This window comes from Lolium rigidum, chromosome 4, assembly GCF_022539505.1.
Source record: "Lolium rigidum isolate FL_2022 chromosome 4, APGP_CSIRO_Lrig_0.1, whole genome shotgun sequence".
NCBI classification, from domain to species: domain Eukaryota; kingdom Viridiplantae; phylum Streptophyta; class Magnoliopsida; order Poales; family Poaceae; genus Lolium; species Lolium rigidum.
The window spans coordinates 214,856,347-214,878,381 of record NC_061511.1 but is presented as its reverse complement, the minus strand read 5'-3'; the positions used below and the strand labels follow the sequence as shown (position 1 = coordinate 214,878,381).

General features: G+C 40.9%; 2 long non-coding RNA genes across 6 annotated transcripts; both read right to left on the bottom strand.

Moving 5' to 3' along the window:
- Positions 1 to 6,716: 6,716 nt before the first annotated feature.
- On the bottom strand, positions 6,717 to 11,911 carry LOC124707032. 3 transcript variants are annotated; one of them, XR_007004653.1, is made up of 4 exons: positions 11,660 to 11,911; positions 11,250 to 11,546; positions 8,566 to 8,843; positions 6,717 to 7,373 (listed from the first exon to the last, which is right to left on the bottom strand). It is a non-coding gene; the product is annotated as an uncharacterized LOC124707032 (long non-coding RNA). The 3 variants fall into 3 exon arrangements; XR_007004654.1 differs by having other exon boundaries at positions 11,383 to 11,591; positions 11,660 to 11,910; XR_007004652.1 differs by having other exon boundaries at positions 11,383 to 11,546; positions 11,660 to 11,906.
- Positions 11,912 to 16,676: 4,765 nt separating this feature from the next.
- Positions 16,677 to 20,558, bottom strand: LOC124707033. 3 transcript variants are annotated; one of them, XR_007004657.1, is made up of 6 exons: positions 20,471 to 20,558; positions 19,664 to 19,850; positions 18,984 to 19,249; positions 18,803 to 18,880; positions 17,723 to 17,806; positions 16,677 to 17,245 (listed from the first exon to the last, which is right to left on the bottom strand). It is a non-coding gene; the product is annotated as an uncharacterized LOC124707033 (long non-coding RNA). The 3 variants fall into 3 exon arrangements; XR_007004656.1 differs by lacking the exons at positions 16,677 to 17,245; positions 17,723 to 17,806 and having other exon boundaries at positions 18,544 to 18,880; positions 18,984 to 19,258; XR_007004655.1 differs by lacking the exons at positions 16,677 to 17,245; positions 17,723 to 17,806 and having other exon boundaries at positions 18,544 to 18,880; positions 20,471 to 20,556.
- Between the last annotated feature and the right edge of the window lie 1,477 nt (positions 20,559 to 22,035).

Below are 22,035 nucleotides of genomic sequence, written 5' to 3'. Positions count from 1 at the left end.
CAAGGACCGTAGCCATGGCATCTCACTTTTCTATGACAACTTCCTTAACGGCGGTACAAGGTTGGGGAGGTGGCCATTAGGAGCACATCAGAGTGGTGGACGGCACCAGCTCTGGGACGTGATTGGTGGTAGGAGAAGTAGGTTAGAGTTGCACCACGGGGAAATGGAAGAGGAAGATGCCTGCAGCAGGTCCGGGTGGACCACCGTCAGGAGTACCTTGGGCACTTGGAGCTTCCAGGACACTGCCAACATTCCTCTACAACTTCACTTGTACAACATACTTCAGAACCTGCATTTTGAATAATATCTCAGGAATCTGAACAATCTATAAGACATGTGGATGTAGTTTTCCCTTATATTTTAATATATCTCCAACTTCTAAGCTAAAGATGGTAGTCTCAAACGGAAATTGTTTTTAATAGCTATTTTACAAAAAGAAATATCGAAAGGTAGTTCATTTTTATTTTCACTTCCATTGCAAATTTTCAAGATAGAGAAACCAGGGATGCCTAAGCAACAAGAAGGAAGGATCATCGGCCAGTGCTAGCCTCCAAGGCCAACAACCTTATTTACAAAGTCCTACAGTCGATCAACATGGACTTTGTTGGGTTCTTAATTTTGAAGCAGACCTTGGTGTGGTGGGCAGATATTACAGCTGTGAAGAGCACACTATAATGATGCCGCTGCTTCTCTGACATGATCCCTCTCTGGTGAAAGGCGTAGCGCCAAATTTCAATAAGTACACAACCAATTGGATACAAGAAATAGGGCATGATTAACTCTAAATAGCAAAGTATCAAATTGCACCATCAACACAGTACAAGAGAAATGTTGCTAGATTTGGATAACAAACATTCAATGTTTATAGTGGAGTGCAGTACCAGAGAGACTGATCATGCAAGGATCACGTCTTAATTGTTGGAGTACCCATTGTGAAAGTGTTAAGAAATTAGTAAAAGCCACGCACACATCCAATCCTCTCATTATATTTTCCCTGGTTACAATATTTGTTACCGCATCTCTCATGGTGGTCGTGCAACGCACTTAGTTCACATGCTTGTGTCATGGCTCATGTTTTTCAGGTAAAGGATGGTTATTAACAGGAGAAGGCTGCTGTAGAGAAACAAAACCACAAGAATATTGAAGCCGCCTCATAAGGTAGTACGAATAATTATTATTATTTCACAAGCGGTTATAGCGGATCATGTATCCATCCATGTATACAATTTACAAACATATGTCGAAATGGGACTTACATCTGACATCTTTCTAGGGGTTAGTAGATCTTTTCTATTGCTATGTTCCACTTGTAAGAAAAAATAGGAATTACACCAATACCTTAGTGCCTGCATTCCCAAGAAGCGGAGGAAGACAAGAACGGTTGCAGATGCCATGCTAGACAAAAAATGGGCACGCGACATTCACGGGGTCTTCGGCTTGCACGATATTGGGCAATACCTCCAAATCTGGCGTCAACTGCAACTAATTACCCTAACAGACACGCCCGATCAGCTGCTCTGGAAGTGGAGCCCTAGCGGCGCATATTCGGCGCGCTCCTGCTACCTCGCCTCCTTTCAGGGATCGACCACTTGCAATGCTTGGAAACTAATTTGGAAAAGCTGGGCGCCCCCACGGGTCAAATTCTTCCTATGGCTGGCCAACAAGAATAGATGCTGGACGGCCGACCGTTTGCAACGCCGAGGCCTCCAACACAACCCTCGGTGCACCCTGTGTGATCAAGAGCCGGAGACAATGCATCACTTACTCATCACATGCCCTTTCTCAAGGCAAGTGTGGCATGAGACACTGTCCTGGCTACGGCTGATATGCCGACCACCTGATGGAGAGCCAACGCTCAACGAATGGTGGCTCACGGCCAAGCTTGCCACGCCAAAACCCATGCGCAAAGGTCTGGCCTCCGCCACGCTTCTAACAGCATGGATGATCTGGAAACAGAGGAACGCCTGCACCTTCGACAACGAGCGGCCCTCGGTCTCTGTAACTCTAGATAGGATTAGGAGTGAGGCGGCACTTTGGGCGAAAGCCGGAGCAGCCGGTCTTAGAGACATCATCCCAACCACCTGGGACGTACACTAATCCATGTATCTTTAATTCTGCACTAACCCTCTTAGGAGGCTTGTACTCTTCTTCTATGCAATGAAAAGAAACGCAATGTCATTGCGTTTTCTCGAAAAAAACACCAATACCTTAGATATTATAAATACTTCGACATATACATTAGCACAAATTTTAGGTGGTCCAAGTGCTGACACGACATCTAAGCTGAAGCGGAGAAGATGTTAAATTAAGTGAAAGACGAAGCAAAATCCTCATTCACATGGAAAAGGAATTGACATCCTTTATGAACGGGGCAGCAGCGGCGTCTCTACGCCGTTCCCCTCTTGAGGGCGCTGCTTGGGCTGCACAAGGAGCACCCGATGCGATAGCTGTAGTTTGGCAATGCGTTGCTCTGGTGTTGACCACTGCACTGGGCAGGAACCCTAGGGGCTATGTACGCCGGTGCAAGCACTCCCCGACGATAGCTACACCAGGTCTAGCCGGGTCCTGCCTTTCACCCGCCGACACTCTTTTGGCACATGGGTGCAAGGTACGTTGGCCTGGGTTATCATGGAGTTGTGGTCGTTGCTGGAGGTGTCGGGCAATGGTGCGTGTGTTCGCGTGCGCGAAACACCATTTTATTCACACGAAACATTGAACTTAACCTTTGCCCTGCGATAGCTACGCTCAAGCCTCAAGGCCTAGCCAAGCCTTCTCCAGGTTAGATGGCTGGAACCGAATAACCAAAAAGGAATAAATAAATAACTAAAAAGAAAATAGTCAAAACAAGAGCTTTGATAACTCCATCATGCATAGTGCATACAAAACAATTGAAGGCTAATGAACTTGCTAGAAATAAAAGAATCAAATAGCCCACATGCAAATTTTCATACTACCCACTTCAAAGTATAGGCAAACTTACACTACAAAATGATGTTTCTAGCAACAAGTAAAATCTGCATAGATAACCTACTTCAAAGTATGGTAAAGTAAGCTAGCATGAGAACGCGTACTTTAATTGGTAGGAAACATTTATGCATACATTAGATTGTGTAAAATCTGTTCCAGTGTGATGGTAAAACATGGTACTAAATGCTTTATATATAAAATTTGCGATTATTCGTGATAGTGTTCCAACTTCTTTTGTATGTTCTTTTACCAGTTGCTGCTATTCTAATGCTAGGTTTTTGAATTTTATCAAATGATTGCAGAGCTTAAAAGCCTCTGTTTTAATTTTTAACTAACATGGTTTTAAAAATTGTCATGTTAACTACAAGTAATAACTGAAAACAATAGGATGTTAAAGATAGCACATAGATTTTCACCCTTTTATGCTAGGTAGTGGTCACACAGCTGAATGAACTTACATCATGACAGCATTGCCAAGTGACTAGAAGGTAGACACTTCACTGTAAAGACCAGATTGTGATCCTATTTGTCATGGTTCAGGTCCTCATAATAAAAAAAATTAAGACCCTTTTCCTGCTCAAGATTCACATATCATTTATCTATGTTATCTTAAATAAAGAAGAAAAATAAATACAAAAAAACCAGTGTGGTCTCACAGAAATCACTCGACATTATGGTTGTGTGCATCTGAGGATGCAGAAGACAAGAGGACTTTCTTTCCTTTCAGGAAAAAAAATTTACTCTAAATAAGGGTTTATACATACCAATAGTAGAACGGTTCAAATGAAGAAGCATGCGCCCGTTGATCGACTCAACTACATGAGATCCCTTCCAGAAAATAAACAGAGAGAACTATCAGGCATTTTCATCACATTTAGCAAATCCCTGCTTTGCAAGTGATGGTCTTATGAAATTTGCAGAATAGGCCCTTCATTATATTAACTACTACTGCATTATCTTAACATGTTAAATATGGTTTCCACGTTCATTAATGATGGTAGTGTCCAGGAGTGTGTTTATTGTTTTTTTTCAAGCGATGCAACAAGTGGATCGAATTTCATTACCATGGTGATAACGAGTGAAACTTCATGCAAGCATTTTGATAAGGTTATCCTGGACTCCCATTGTACTTTGAAGGAGAATTGGTCCAGAGCTAAGCGGCAAGAGAAATGAAGGATATAAGCTTACCAACAATAATTTTCATTTGTTCAAGGCAGTGTACTCGAAGGTGTCACCAACAACCCAGTGAAATATAGTAAGCAGCGCATGGATAAGATGATCGTATCAGTACCTTGTTGATGAGATCGTTGTCGACCACGACGCTACTGGTGCTCTTAGGAGACCTCGAACAGCGCTTCGACATCGCTGACGTTGACTGCAAGCACAAGAAAATATAAGAAATGCAGGAAGTGTACTGAAGGTGTCACTAACAACACAGTGAAAGATGCGCTTAGGCGTGGAGTGGAAGCTAAAAATTGCTAAACTACCTTAAACAGACACATAACCATACAGTTCTAGGACAGGTATAAGGATTCAAAATATACGGCTGCAAATCTTTCTTAAAAATCGGCCAGATGTTCTATTTAGGACCAAATATTGTGTCCCCGAGCGGCTGGTCCAAAAATGTTTCAGTATGAGAGTGATCAAATATGACCTCCTCCATAATTCCTTGCGCATGTCTATCGATAAACATATGTAACTTTGCATCAAACTCCAAACATTTGAACAAAACAAATAAAGATTAGATTACGCTAGAAACAGGGAAATGGCTGTCCGAAATAGAGCAAGCATCCTGATTCATTGGAATACTGAAGGTAAACAAAGAAACTAGGAATTCCGATTATGTATAAGTTCCTATTTTGAATTTACGAATAAAGTTTCAATCTTTGTACAGAATATCAAACATGCGAATTAACCGCATGGGATTATTTCACACTAAAACTGCTACAATTATATCAGCATTGGTAAATCACACATGCCATACTGTGGACCAATACAAGATTGTACCAACAACGAATACCGACGATTAGAGCGTGCTTAATCCATTTTTCCAAAGTTTGAGCAAACGCGGACAGTTAGCAGCAAACACATAACCAAGTATCAATTCAGATGATGTGCAGCAAACGCGGACAGTTAGCAGCAAACACATAACCAAGTATCAAAAGAAGAGCTTTGATAAATCCATCATGCATATATAGTGCACACAAAACAATTGAAGGCTAATTAACATGCTAGAAATAAAAGAATCAAATAGCCCACATGTAAATTTTCATATGACCCACTTCGAAGTATAGACAAACTTACACTACAAAATGATGTTTCCAGCAACAAGTAAAATCTGCATAGACAACCCACTTCAAAGTATGGTAAAGTAAGCTAGCATGAGAACATGTACTTTAAATGGTATGAAAAATTTAGGCATACATTAGGTTGTGTAAAACTGTTCAAGTGATGGTTAAACATGGTACTGAATGCTTTATATATAAAATTTGCGATTATTCGTGATACTGTTCCAACTTCTTTTGTATGTTTTTTTACCAGTTGCTGCTATTCTAATGCTAGGTTTGCGAATTTTATCAAATGATTGCAGAGCTTAAAAGCCTCGGTTTTACTTTTTAAGTAACATGGTTTTTAAAATTGTCATCTTAACTACAAAGAATAACATAAAACAAAAGGATGTTCAAGATAGCACATAGATTTTCACTCTTTTTCTGCTAGGTAGTGATCACAGTCACACGCGCTAACCACACGCGGTGTGTGATGACAGACTCGCATATATAGAGATGGAGAGAGGTTGAAGGAGCTGGAGGGGATGAGGTGCTTTGGCTCGCTGGATGCAATCTCGTGAGGATAGAGGAAGGTTGAAGGAGAGGAGATGAGGTTCTCGTTCGTTCGTTGGATGCGATCTAAGGATGGACTCATGGACAGCCCAGATGAATTGTGACACGGATCGCTCACTTGGTATCTTGTGAAATAAACAACCTCCTACTGTTAACGATATGTCTCCTCGTTAATCGCTCACAATAGCATCAATCCAGAAGGGAAATCAATTCCAATGCCATTAATTATAGTGGGTGATTGGTAGGGCATTAGCCTCAGAAAGCATGCACGCGTAATTACAACCCCATTAACTACATGACCCCTTCTTTTTCGTACCAGGAGTACCTAAGTCCTTGTTTTGTGTTAGGAACGTGAACCTTATTTGCAGAGTCGACTAATGGTAAGTTGCATATTGGAGATGGCCATCACATCGTCTAAACCAACCATCTGAACCTGCAGCAAGTACGACAGGAGCGTGGTGCCGTCGACGGCGAAGTTGCCTTTCTCGCTGGCATAGGTCTGGGTCTGGCTCGCACGTGGCCACGTAGACTTAACGAAGTCTAGCTAGCTTCATTCGGCTGATAATAGTGCCAAGGACAAGACCCAACACGCGTACATACAAGTATATATGGCATCCTGGAATCAATTAAACAACTAGCTGGAAAACCACCAACTAGTACTAGCCTTTGCCTCTTCTTTCTCTATATACACGCGTAGGCAAGACAACTAGACCAAGTAGCTCAGTCAGGCTAATGGTAGATTTATTAGAAATTTTGGCATATAGTTTGCTGTTTTGGGGACATTTTGGTCACACAGCAGAATAAAGGATAATCCTGCAGGAATAGGGTTGGAAAAGCATTTGCTTGTCACTCTGCAGTACAAGCAGATACATGCAGACCAATATGACAGATGTATGGTCAAGGCCAAACAAAATGTGGAGACCCAGTGCATTTAACCTTCAAATCAACTAGCTTTTGTTTTGCAGGGGTAAAGGAACTGTATTAAACAGATGTAAGTGTATTACAATCCCTTAGAAGGGAGCCCAGAATACGATCTGGCTCTGACCCTAACCATACCTCCATACAGTCATTGCTTCTACCAAAACCAGCTAACAAATGACTTTCTACATTTTAACTACCGAGGTATTTTACTAATGCCCACAAGTTGGCGTCCTGGCCTAAACGGCTAAACCTATGCCCACAACCTGGCATATTGGAGATGACCTAAAGGTGACAAAGTCTCGTGTAGTATTCTTCAGCATCTGCATTACTTCAGCACTATCTGACTCGATGAAGTCTTGTACCTAAACTACCCACTGCAACATCAGTGCAAGAAAATTAGGTTGGATCAGGTTGCCATGGCTCTTTCCATCCTGGCCACCTCCAGCTCCACTTCTACACTTCAAGAGCAAGCGCCACAACAATCTATAACCCCGCAGCCAGCAAGGCAGTGCATGTGGCACCGCCAGTACTGGGTCGGCTCTCCGGGTCAGGCTTCTAGAGTCTTGCATTTATGCTCAATCACAGAAAGTAGAAGCATCTAGCTCATCCTTCCTCCTTTTGTTCATCGTCTTCTTCCTTTAGCTGCTGAAATGCAAACACACGAGTTAGAGTAATCTAGACACCCTGGTCTTGGTTCCAAAAAAAATAAATAGTAAAGGATAGAATTGAGAAAGGACATTCCAAAATTTGGCAACATAAATCTATCTTCTGGTAACAAGAATCAATAAGGCAACAACAGATTTCGTCTTAGCCAACAAAACAAAAAACAACATAGCCACTTAGATCATTCAAGTCCAGTTTTGTCCACTTAGGTCCATTAATCAAACTTAACACCCTAGCATCAGGAATTATATACCAGACACATACTACCTCCGATTCAAGGAATAAGGCGCCCTCGTTTTACGTGCTTTTTGTTTGACTAAGAATTACTTCAAATGTATAAAGATTATTTGTATGAAATTAACATCATTAGAAAGTGTATTTCAAGACGAATCCAACGATACTAATTACATATAATATAACCAAGATTTTGTTGGTTAATTTTTATGGTCAAAGTTCGCCTTGGAATACGCGTGCGCCTTATTCCTTGGGACGGAGGTAGTATTTCATTGCTAAATTATTGGTATAATAAAAGGATGCAGTAGCAATAGCTTTAAGTACAGTAGAGTTGCAAAGTCATATTACTACTCACAAATTGCAGTGAAGAACAACACTATCAATCATCATGTTGGATTCCAATACAATGAGAAGTGTTGAAAAAGAAATAAGGACAAACAAGCCGAATATAACAAGAAACAGCAAATGAATCACAATCTTTCGTAACTTCACAACAAACCTAAGAAGCGATAGCTTTCTGCCCAATGATGCATAAAGAGCGGAGCCACCATGCAAGATACAACTAGCATTAGGTAACCATTATATGGACATAACTTAGAGGAGCAGTGGATCATTGGTCCAAGTTCATAAAGCTAGCACAAGAAAATCACAATAATGAAATCTACGTGGTAGATCACAAGGCACAACACATACACTAGGCAACATACTCCGGTGCAGTATATGTTTTGGAAACTTCTACACTTCACATACAAATGCCGAGTTTAAATAACTAAATCCTTTAAAAAAACAGAATCTTTAAGTTATACATGCTACTTGCATTATATAGTATAACACGAGTAAACAATGTCCAAGACAGAAAAGCCAAGTAACAGGTGTCTCGCCAAGTAATAGTAGTTGTAATGGCCAAAGGAAACCAATGACAGGGGATAAAGGTCGAAACCTGCAAGGTGAACCAAACCACATGGATGCCTTTTTCGTCTCTGTGCTTCTGCCCTCACCATCTCAGACAGCTCCTAACATAGCCGTCGCTCAGTCGATCCATCGCTCCCTGCCACCGCTTCTATCTTGCTCCTGGTGCTTAGTGGCAGGCAGTGGCGAAACTGTAAGAGGAAGGCAAGACGCTCTGGAACTCATTCCTTGTCGCTCTCGTCGCCTTGGTCAAGTCAGGTGACCAAGGAAGAGCCTCCAACACATGTACCAGAGCTCCCATGTTGTCACCTGAAAAATTAGAAACAGTACAACAAGATGTTCAACAAATGAGATACTGCACTGTATTTAGATAGAACATGAATCTATTGGAAGATGCTCAAACATAGCATAGCATCAAACAAGCACAAATTGCAATTGGGCATAACAGATTAAACACCAAAGGAATTATACTAACTTGGATAAAGTACTCGTGTTAATATGTGATAATTATTATTAATGTACAACAATATCATGCTCCACATACGGTGTGCAATATACAATAATTATAGTGACCGTGATCAAGCAACTCAAATTAAGATTATAAAATCTAAGATGAGTTCCAAAGTAGGGAGTTTAGAGCTTGCACAACAATCTAAAATGGAACATCTAGAGCTCACAAGGGCAGAACAAGAGGCATCAACTAAATATTATCAACAACTATGCTTCCATGTCATGTCAAAAAAGAAAACAAAGAGTGACCTAAAACAGACATGCTGCGATCATTTATCCCCATCTTACTGCAGGCAAGACGCCAAAACATGTTGAGAAAAGGAAAAGGATATAACAATTTGCCAAAAGCAATGAAGTTGTGCAAGAATTTTTTGAAAGACATTCCAATTGAGAAGGCATCACTAGCTGTAGTAGGTTAATTTTCAATTTATACTTGGTAGACTAAGTAGCACTTCAGAAACTATGTGCTCAACCCTAGAGTGAAAACAACTAACATATAATGTTAATGATAATTATTGCATGTTTATGAAACAAGATACATTGTTGGAAGGCAACATTTGTAGAAGAAATCTAGAAATAGATGTGGATAAAAAAATATTTAGTGAAAAATAGACATGCAAACACCGGTGGGTTCAGGAAATTTGGCAAACCGAGGAAACTGAACCATAATTAAGTCATTAAGAGACACATGGGCAGTATTGGGGGGAAATAGGGATGACCATTAAACGATTATCATGAGCCATGACTTGCATAATTAGAACTGCAACTAGTGTATAACGAGGCAATCAAAGGAATAAACATAGTGGCTACGATAAGCAATCAACGGGTGACACATGTTATATGTATAACAATTCCAGAAACATGCACGAGGAAAAAAAAATTGAAAACTGGGCAAAAACGGCAGGATGCAGTAAAATTTGCAAACCTGGAGAGTTGCACTATGATTACATCAGCAAAGCGATAAACACGCAGTATTACAGGGGAAAGCAAAATTCCATGTATATAATCATTAACAGTTCGTCCAATACTTGGTGACTTTCACAACTAAAGCTTAACGGAACAACTAGTGTAAAATGACACTCGCAAGTGAAGAAACATAGTAATAAAATTAAGCCAGGAAGATATTTCGATATAAACATGTAATAGAGCACCGACAGATCTGACTAGGCAACAAGTGAAATCCTTGACAGTTGACTAGTTATGAGGTCACATTGGTATATCTAGACTTGTGGACATGCACAATTAAAATCACAACAACAAGAGAGGCACGGAGACTAAAATACCAGCAACTTCACCAATCTAGTTCAGATTTACTTGCTAGGTTTAAATTTGTTTCCTCGTAGCACCAACTCAAGCAACTAACCTTCCTAGGATGTCTACAATAAGCATGAATTTCCATCTATTTGATCCAATGGGATAACCTTCTTCAAGTTCTTCCTGGGTGATGGCAGTGGCCTGAGGACCTCGATACCAAAGCATATCAAACATTCATATGCTACACTAAGTTTTAGTAAAATCAATGTCCTGATTTGAGTAAAAGATGACTTTTCAAATCCCAGCACATCAAACCTTAAAAAATGCCACCTATGACCCTAAGACATGAAGAACAATGATACAATAGTTTCAAATAGTAAACATAAAATCGTTTATAAATAAGTAATAACTAGCTACAAAACATTAAGTTGGTCATGAACACTTTGACAAAAGAAGCATAAAAAACAATTTCAGATCTAGTAACACTATCAATTTTAACTTCCGTATCTAGTTACATATTAGCCGGAAATACTTGACAAAATCACACAATATCAAAATGGACAAAAACAGGCCACAAAAATATATAGATTAATTATTTAAAGCCAACTTGGTTTAGCAAGGCACAACATGACTGAAACAATACAAGGAGTTCAGAAAGGCACAACAACAAGAATTTATTAATGAATCTTCCTTTTGTGACAGGACATTTGCATAATTATTCAGCTTGTGCAGTGAGTATAAAAAAACAGGTGAGGAACTAATAATTAGCGTGGATTCACAAATATAAAATTCATATTGCTAAGATAATAATGAACAATATGTCTTAAAAGAGACATCATCAACAACAAAAACTCAATGCATCACACTAGAAGTTTTAACAATATACAATGGTTACCATCTCCCATATGTGATAAGATAGCACGTGCTATTCTTGCTGGAGTGTGAGATTACCTAAACACCAAAAGACCATTGCTGGAGCGTGAGATTATCCAAACACTGTACTTGATGGTGCAACCATACACACCAAAATCTCCCAAGGTGGGACCATACACACCAAAAGACCATTGCTGGAGCGTGATATTACCTAAACACCGTACTTGATGGTGATGCTCGTAATAGCATATCCATCCTGGACACCATGTGCTCAAGGAAGTCCTCGTCAAACATGGCCATTGGCAGAATGCCGACAATGGTGGCAAGGATGCCAGCGTCCTCTCCAGCGACACTAGCAACATGCTACATCTACCACTGCACAACTCGTCGGACAAATGGAGCGAGATCCCCATCAGTGACCTACCAAGGAAGAATTTTAGGAAAGTAAAACCTTATCCCGATCAAGGATCGTAGCCATGGCATCTCACCTTTCTATGACAACTTCCTTAGCGGCGGTAGAAGGTTGGCGAGGCAGCCAACAGGAGCACGTCAGAGTGGTGGCCATGGCTCCTTCCATCCTGGCCACCTCCACCTCCACTTCCAGCTCTACTTCTACACTTCACAAGCAAGCGCCACAACAATCTATAGGCCGCAACCAACAAGACACATGTGGCAACGCCAGGACTGGACCGGATCTCCAGGCCAGGCTTCCGGAGTCTTGTATTTATGCTCAATCACAGAAAGTAGAAGCATCTAGCTGATCCTTCCTCCTCTAGATCGTCATCTTCCTTATTTAGCTGCTAAAATGCAAAGACACATTAGAGTAATCTTGACACCTTGGTCTGGTTCCAAAAATATATATATTAAAGGATAGAATTGAGAAAGGACATTTGGGAACATAAATCCATCTTCTGAAAACAGATCTCAATAAGGCAACAACAGATTTTTGTCTTAGCCAACAAAACAAAACAAAAACAACATAACCACTTAGAGCATTCACGTCCAGTATTGTCCGCTAAGGTCCATTAATCAAACTTAACACCCTAACATCAGGAATCATATACCAGACACATATTTCATTGCTAAATTATTGGGATAATAAAAGGATGCAGTAACAATAGCTGTAAGTATAGTAGAGTTGCAAAGTCATATTATTTCTCACAAATTGCAGTGAAGAACAACACTATCAATCATCATGTTGGATTCAAATACAATGAGAAGTGTTGAAAAAGAAATACGGACAATAAGATATTGTAAATTCTAGTGGTCATCTATTCATTTGGCAAAACACAGAATTTAAACATACGGTTTTCCTTTCTCAATTTTCTTACTAAACTAAGCAAGGTTTGGGATACAAAAATATGGCACAATCAATAGAAGCATCATTTTCCCTCTTATAGTGCTCACTGTAGTAACTTCTGTTTTGTCTCTTCAACGAAATCTTAATTTACATAGTACATTCGTTATTCCAGGTGAGGTACTTGAAAAGCAATATGCATGCAGTTTAGCATCTAAAAAAGTTGTTTAGAAACAACAATGATACTGGTAGCAGGGGTATGTTATCATGAGTACTGTATTTAGTATTTAGACAGAACAAGGATCTATAAGGAATGTTGGAAGATGCTTAGACATAGCATAGCATCAAACAAGCATAAATTACAATTGGGAACAACAGATTATACACAAAAGGAGTCATACTAACTTGGATAAAGTACTTGTGTGAACATGTGAAAAAATATTATTAATGTATAACAATATCATGCTCCACATCCGGTGTCCAATATACAACAATTACAGAAACGGTGATCAAAGGAGCCATGACTTGCATAATTAGAACCGCAACTAGTGTATAAGAGAAGCAATCAATGGGTGACACCTGTGTAGGTAATATATTTAAAACAATCCCAGAAACATGCATGAAGAAAAAAATTGAAAACTGGGCAGAAACCGGCAGGATGCAGGAATTTTTTCGAACCTGGAGAGTTGCACTATGATTACATCAGCAAAGCGATAAACGCGCAGTATTAGAGGGGAAAACAAAATGACATGTATATAATCATTAACAGATCGTCAAATACTCGGTGACTTTCACAAGTAAAGCCCAACGGAACAACTAGTGTAAAATGACACTTGAGTGAAGAAACATAGTAATAAAGTGAAGCCAGGAACGACCATGGGATATTTCGGTATAAACATGTAATAGAGCACCAACAGATCCGACTAGGCAACAAGTGAAATCTCTGATAGTTGACTAGTTATCAGGTCACATTGGTAAATCTAGACTTGGAGACATGCACAATCAAAATCACAGCAACAAGAGAGGCACAGAGACTTGCACGGATTTACTTGCTAGGTTCAAACTCCTTTCCTCGTAGCGCCAACACAAGCAACTAACCTTCGTAGGAACCTCGAAGGTCTATGGCCATGCTCCAAACCATGTGAACACAATAGTACCACACGATCTCGTGAAAAATCCAAGAAAAGCAGGCATACCACTTCCCAGGTTCCTTCATGAGCTTCACAAAGTCTCAGTAAATTCAGTGCTCACATTTTAGCATAAAGTGGTTTAATTTTAAAATCATAGCACATAATCAAAAAAATCTCCAGTGGAACTGGTAGATGTCTACAATAAGCATGAATTTCCATCTAAATGATCCAAGGGGATAACCTTCTTCAAGTTCTTCCTGGATGATGGCAGTGGCCTGAGGACCTCGATACCGAAGCATATCAGACATTCATATGCTACACTAAGTTTCAGTAAATTCAACGTCCTGATTTGAGCAGAAGATGACTTTTAAAATCCCAGCACATCAAACCTTCACAAAAATGCCACCTATGATCCCTAAGACATGAACAACAATGATACAATAGTTTCAAATAGTAAAGATAAAATCTTTTATAAATAAGTAACAACAGGCTACAAAATATTAAGTTGGTCATGCACACTTTGACAAAAGAAGAAAAATCTATTTCGGATCTACTGACACTATCAATTTCAACTACCATATCTAAGGAATCATACATATTAGCCGGAAATACTTGACAAAATCACACAATATCAAAATGGACAAAGAAGGGCCACAAAAATATATAGATTAATTATTTAAAGCCAACTTTGTTTAGCATAGCCAAAGTTCGTGTTTAAGCCTTTGAGGACAATATGACTGAAACAATACAGGGAGTTCAGAAAGGCACAACAACAAGAATTTGTTAATCAATCTCCTTATGTGACATGACATTTGCAAAATTATTAAGCTTGTGCAATGAGTACAAGAAAAATAGGTGAGGAACTAATAATAAGCGTGGATTCACAAATATATAATTTATATTGCCAAGATTATAATGAACAATATGTGTTAAAAGAGACATCATCAACGAACAAAAACACAATGCATCACACTAGAGGCTTTAACAATATACAATGGTTACCATCTCCCACATGTGATAAGATAATTCGGCCATGTGCTAACTTGCACAGGTCTTAGCATGTTCATATAAGTTGCAAATATAACATTTTTGTGTACTTTTAACTGAACATAGAGTAATCATATATCGACAGATGCAATTACATACACTGTAGCTACCTAACAATAATTCTAAAATACCACAAAACTACATTGCTTGACTCCTAATTATTTCAAGCATCATACCATTTCAAGTCCAATCTATGCACACCATGCATGCACTACCTGGCCTAATGCATGTCGTAGATTGTGCTTTATTCTATCTAAACAACAACAATATCTCAAGTTTTTTTGGCACGTAGTACATTCTGTTTCAATCATTACAGAAATTACTATGTACACAGATAAAAACATGTATGCCATATCAGCATCAGTGCTCTACGCAGCTGCGAACTACATGGAACAAATTTTTTACTCTTTCCAAACATATTACTCGCATTGAGCAAGACAATGCAAACAAATCATCTGTGGGCAACCATACACACCAAAAGAACATTGATGGAGCGTGAGATTACCTAAACACCGTACTTCATGGTGATGCTTGTAATAGCATATCCATCCTGGACACCATGTGCTCAAGGAAGTCCTCGGTCAAACATGGCCATTGGCGAGTATCGTCGACGGTGGCAGCAAGGATGTCAGCATCCTCTCCAGCGACACTAGCAGCATGCTACATCTACCACTGCACAACTCGTCGGACAAAGGGAGTGAGATCCCCATCAGTGACCTGCCAAGGAAGAATTTTAGGCAAGTAAAACCTGATCCCCATCAAGGACCGTAGCCGTGGCATCTCACCTTTCTATGACAACTTCCTTAACGGCGGTAGAAGGTTGGGGAGGTGGCCATTAGGAGCACATCAGAGTGGTGGACGGCACCAGCTCTGGGACGTGATTGGTGGTAGGAGAAGTAGGTTAGAGTTGCACCTCGGGGACATGGAAGAGGAAGATGCCTGCAGCAGGTCCGGGTGGACACCGTCAGGAGTACCTTGGGCACTTGGAGCTTCCAGGACACTGCCAACATTCCTCTACAACTTCACTTGTACAGCATTCTTCAGAACCTGCATTTTGAATAATATCTCAGGAATCTGAACAATCTATAAGACATGTGGATGTAGTTTTCCCTTATATTTTCATAAATCTCCAACCTCTAAGCTAAAGATGGTAGTCTCAAACGGAAATTGTTTTTAATAGCTATTTTACAAAAAGAAATATCAAAAGGTAGTTCATTTTTCTTTTCACTTCCATTGCAAATTTTCAAGATAGAGAAACCAGGGATGCCTAAGCAACAAGAAGGAAGGATCACCGGCCAGTGCTAGCCTCCAAGGCCAACAACCTTATTTACAAAGTCCTACAGTCGATCAACATGGACTTTGTTGGGTCCTGCCTTTCACCCGCCGACACTCTCTTTTGGCACATGGGTGCAAGGTACGTTGGCCTGGGTTATCATGGAGTTGTGGTCATCGCTGGAGGTGTTGGGCAATGGTGCGTGTGTTCGCGTGCGCGGAACACCATTTTATTCACACGAAACATTGAACTTAACCTTTGCCCTGCGATAGCTATGCTCAAGCCTCAAGGCCTAGCCAAGCCTTCTCCAGGTTAGATGGCTGGAACCGAATAACCAAAAAGGAATAAATAAATAATTAAAAAGAAAATAGTCAAAACAAGAGCTTTGATAACTCCATCATGCATAGTGCACACAAAACAATTGAAGGCTAATGAACTTGCTAGAAATAAAAGAATCAAATACCCCACATGCAAATTTTCATACAACCCACTTCAAAGTATAGGCTAACTTACACTACAAAATGATGTTTCCAGAAACAAGTAAAATCTGCATAGATAACCCACTTCAAAGTATGGTAAAGTAAGCTAGCATGAGAACGCGCACTTTAATTGGTAGGAAACATTTATGCATACATTAGATTGTGTAAAATCTGTTCCAGTGTGATGGTAAAACATGGTACTAAATGCTTTATATATAAAATTTGCGATTATTACTGATAGTGTTCCAACTTATTTTGTATGTTCTTTTACCAGTTGCTGCTATTCTAATGCTAGGTTTGTGAATTTTATCAAATGATTGCAGAGCTTAAAAGCCTCTGTTTTAATTTTTAAGTAACATGGTTTTAAAAATTGTCATGTTAACTACAAGTAATACCTGAAAACAATAGGATGTTAAAGATAGCACATAGATTTTCACCCTTTTCTGCTAGGTAGTGGTCACACAGCTGAATGAACTTACATCATGACAGCATTGCCAAGTGACTAGAAGGTAGACAGTTCACTGTAAAGACCAGATTGTGATCCTATTTGTCATGGTTCAGGTCCTCATAATAAAAAAAATTAAGACCCTTTTCCTGCTAAAGATTGACATATCATTTATCTATGTTATCTTAAATAAAGAAGAAAAATAAATACAAAAATACCAGTGTGGTCTCACAGAAATCACTCGGCATTATGGTTGTGTGCATCTGAGGATGCAGAAGACAAGAGGACTTTCTTTCCTTTCAGGAAAAAAAATCACTCTAAATAAGGGTTTATACATACCAATAGTAGAACGGTTCAAATGAAGAAGCATGCACCCGTTGATCGACTCAACTACATGAGATCCCTTCCAGAAAATAAACAGAGAGAGAACTATCAGGAATTTTCATCACATTTAGCAAATCCCTGGTTTGCAAGTAATGGTCTTATGAAATTTGCAGAATAGGCCCTTCATTATATTAACTATTACTGCATTATCTTAACATGTTAAATATGGTTTCCACATTCATTAATGATGCAACAAGTGGATCGAATTTCATTACCATGGTGATAACGAAATACAGAACAGAGGGTCTAGAAGCATCCCAAGGAGTATGTTTATTGTAGAAGCAGTGAAACTTCATGCAAGCATTTTGATAAGGTTATCCTGGACTCCCATTGTACTTTGAAGGAGAATTGGTCTAGAGCTAAGCGGCAAGAGAAATGAAGGATATAAGCTTACCAACAATAATTTTCATTTGTTCAAGGCAGTGTACTGAAGGTGTCACCAACAACCCAGTGAAATATAGTAAGCAGCGCATGGATAAGATGATCGTATCAGTACCTTGTTGATGAGACCGTTGTCGACCACGACGCTACTGGTGCTCTTAGGAGACCTCGAACAGCGCTTCGACGTCGCTGACGTTGACTGCAAGCACAAGAAAATATAACAAATGCAGGAAGTGCACTGAAGGTGTCACCAACAACACAGTGAAAGATGCGCTTAGGCGTGGAGTGGAAGCTAAAAATTGCTAAACTACCTTAAACAGACAAATAACCATACAGTTCTAGGACAGGTATAAGGATTCAAAATATACGCCTGCAAATCTTTCTTAAAAATCGGCCAGATGTTCTATTTAGGACCAAATATTGTGTCCCCGAGCGGCTGGTCCAAAAATGTTTCAGTATGCGAGTGATCAAATATGACCTCCTCCATAATTCATTGCGCATGTCTATCGATAAACATATGTAACTATGCATCAAACTCCAAACATTTGAACAAAACAAATAAAGATTAGATTACGCTAGAAACAGGGAAATGGCTGTCCGAAATAGAGCAAGCATCCTGATTCATTGGAATACTGAAGGTAAACAAACAAACTAGGAATTCCGATTATGTATAAGTTCCTATTTTGAATTTACGAATAAAGTTTCAATCTTTGTACAGAATATCAAACATGTGAATTAACCGCATGGGATTATTTCACACTAAAACTGCTACAATTATATCAGCATTGGTAAATCACACTTGCCATACTGTGGACCAATACAAGATTGTACCAACAACGAATACCGACGATTAGAGCGTGCTTAATCCATTTTTCCAAAGTTTGAGCAAACGCGGACAGTTAGCAGCAAACACATAACCAAGTATCAATTCAGATATAGACCCAGACATGAAACATCCATAAGCACCAGCGACCTAACACTACATACATATTGCAACTCCAATGAAGTACCAACCAGCAAATTTAATACACGAACAACTTGAACATTTGCTGTAGAAGAAACCTATTGAACATTTGACAGAGCCAAATGAACACCTTTATTTTCACAAACACAAGAAAGTATCAATGATACAAAACAGGCACCAACAAATCAAATTCATCTTTACTCTCAGGCCAATATCAGATGAGAAAATTACCAATGCATTATGAACAATAAGATGGTTGAATATCACGAAACCTTACATCCAGGGACTAGAGGGTGGAGGACCATATCTCTGCAAAATTATGTTATGTCAACTCACAGTTGGCTAGTAATAAAAAGAATAGACAACCAGAAAAACAGTTTTGCATGGAGATTTTCTTTAAAAAGAACTATACATTCATGTTCATAAGCCATGGAGGTGGTGCATCATCAGGTATGCTAAGCTCGCTGCGACACAGAATTGCGGCCGGCAGCAGCAGCTCGCGGAGGTGGTCCAGGAGAATGCCGGCGGTAGCTCCCCATGCAGACCGGCAACAACACCTCAGAAAGGCGACCACCAGGTCATCATCGACGCCTCCCAATGACCAGTCTTGCGCCGCATTGAGCTTCTAACTGACCGCTCCTCCCTCTTTCCACGGCCGTCGTGGAGCTTCACCATCACCTGTGTATCCTGTCCCCATAACAGATGCAGGTTAGGAAGCGACCGAGAATGCAGTACGATGTATTTAACAACATAAAAGTGACACCTTTGTATCACAATGGCATCCATTGAACTAACCTGTCCAGTCCTCTAAATGGACCAAAATCAGACTGTAAAACCATTGTTTTGAACAATTCATGTGGTCCGATGGCCCACATATCATGTAGAGTTCAATGGATTACAATACCATTTCTGAATATAAAAATTCATCCTGTTGTGTCTCTCCCAATGCTCCTCATCCCATCCTTATCCCACTCCTAATATCACGAAATTACTCTACAGTATCTTCTTTTAAGATAGTTTCTGCTAATGGAAGCCTAATACTGATGTCCAAAGCAAAACGGAATAGACTCTGCACCCAAGGAAAAATTCAACCTTTTAAGTGAAGTTGTCTCCACGGTGGTCTTTTGTGTCGAGAACCTCGATCTCCTCCACCCTGCTACTGCCCATCAAGCCCAAAGTCCACAGCCATGGATGCCCTCGACGCATGTGCTTCTCAACCACCGACAGACGATTTGATCCTTTGAAGAAGGCCTTCTCTGCCAGTGCCTTTGAAGCATACCTATCCAATTAAAAATAAACCTGAGATAAGTGTCAATATTTCAGCATTGCTGTCACATCTTAACAAAAAATTCTGATACTTAATCAGTAAACAATTGGTAATTACGAGTCACACATCTCCAAAGCTTATTATCCATCATATCGTGATAAGAGCAACACAAGAGAGGGAGCACTTACTTTTTGCATATTTTCAGCAAAAGTGTACTCCAGAAGGTAAATTCCTTGTATCGGGGATCAACTCTTAATTTATTCCATTTTCGAAATGGAGACTATCTTAACAAGTATTTCCATGTACTGCATACTGAAACGCATTTCCATCTACTGCAAGCTACAAGTTCTGATATACTGAAACGTATTTCCATCTGCTGCATACACGCATGCTTTTCTGGACTACATACTCAGCTACACGTTCATTTCAGAAAGAGAGAATTTTTAGCATTAATCTACACGCATGCTTTGATTCACGACAGAACCAGCGCGGAAGGTGCCCGTGTGAGTCCAGCCTCATCACTCTCTGAAGCCTCGCCCGTCTCAGCCCAATCCCAATCAGGTATGCTAGAACAGATTAAACGGGACCTAAGAGATTGCTGTAGGAAGGCTAAGATGGAGGAGAGAGATCACCTGGAGATGCTTATTGGTGAAGCGTCCTGATGCGACACGGGATGGTGGCCGGCAGCGGCAGCTCTCGGAGGTGGTCCAGGAGGTCGACGGCGGCGGCTCCCGTTGAGGCGACCGCCAGCTCGTCCTCCACGCCTACCCCCGGCTGTCTTGCGCCGCGGCGAGCTTCTGACGATCCCGCTCTTCCGGCCGGCCGCGACCGTCGCCCGCGTTGCACACCCCCACCGGCCACGGGGACAATGGGTGCAGCTCCGCCCCTTGGCCCGCTTGGCCCCGTCGCCGTAGTGGATGCTCCCGCGAGCCCCTGGTCCGGTAGTCAGGAGGAGGGGAAAGGTAGGTGGCGCCCCCTACGGACGGCGGAAGGCATGGTGGCGGTGCTAGATCGAGGGAACAGAGAGGCGGCGGCGGTGAGTGGGGAGAAAAGAAGATGGGCGTTGCACTTGCAGCTCGCGATCAAGTCGATCGATCACCATTAATTACGAACCGCACGGAAATTGTGCCGCCGCCCAATCCACCCAATCTCGTTTACACCATCGTCGCACGCGTTTCATTAATTTAGAGTGCACGCCACTGATCCGTGGAATCCGTTGGTTTGATGCTAGTTTTGACGACCCAAATCTCCCTCCCTCTCCACCCAAATCAAAAATTTCTGTGCCAAAATCAATTTTCCCGTATCGATGTATTTACTCACGCGTGCATAATTTGTCAAAAGAGAAAGGTTTGCATTTAACTTCGCGCGGGTGTACACTATAATGTTGCCAACCAATCGATTCAATTAAATTACAGTACACGCGAGCATGTCTACAACCGTCTATGTTTTCTTCTTCACAAGGAGCATGCATCAACTACATACGTGCGCTACAATCTACGGCGATGCTCCACGGAGATGTCACTAAGAGGGTGACGATGCTAGGCGATCTTGCGTTTTCACCCATAGCTTTGGTGTGGGGGAGGTATTATAGCGACGCCCCCTAAGAGGGTCATGACACCCCCACATGCATTGCCGCCGCTGGCGCCGAAGTGCTACGCATTCGCCCGAACAACCTCCATGCCGAACCACGGATCCATGGACCACTCGCTACCATCAAACATGACCTCCATAACGCGTTCTGGATGTAGATTCACCACCATCTGCCGAATGAGTACGAGTCTCACAAAAACTAAAATGATTTGTCGAATCGAAATACTAGCTTTACAAATAAAGTCACACGGCCCAAACCGATACATGAAGATGAGCAAACCCTCTTAGAAAAGCAGAACAAAGATACACAAAAACAGGAGAGATCGCATCCACCACACCACACCCAAGACACTCGATTAAAGATGAACCAACGTCTCCTAGTGAAACCACCGGACTTTGTCGCCCTAGACCCACCAAGATATCGCCGGAAAAGGGCCTCCCGCCCTCTCGCTTCGTCTTTGTGGAGCTCCCATCCTGCTAGCAAATACCGAGGACCGGAACTGGAGACAACAAAGTCACGTGTAAAGAATAATAGGACGCCGAGAACGCCCCACAACAGGGCCAAAGTGCGCCAAGGTAGGATTCGAGTACGTCTGTCGATGGTAGC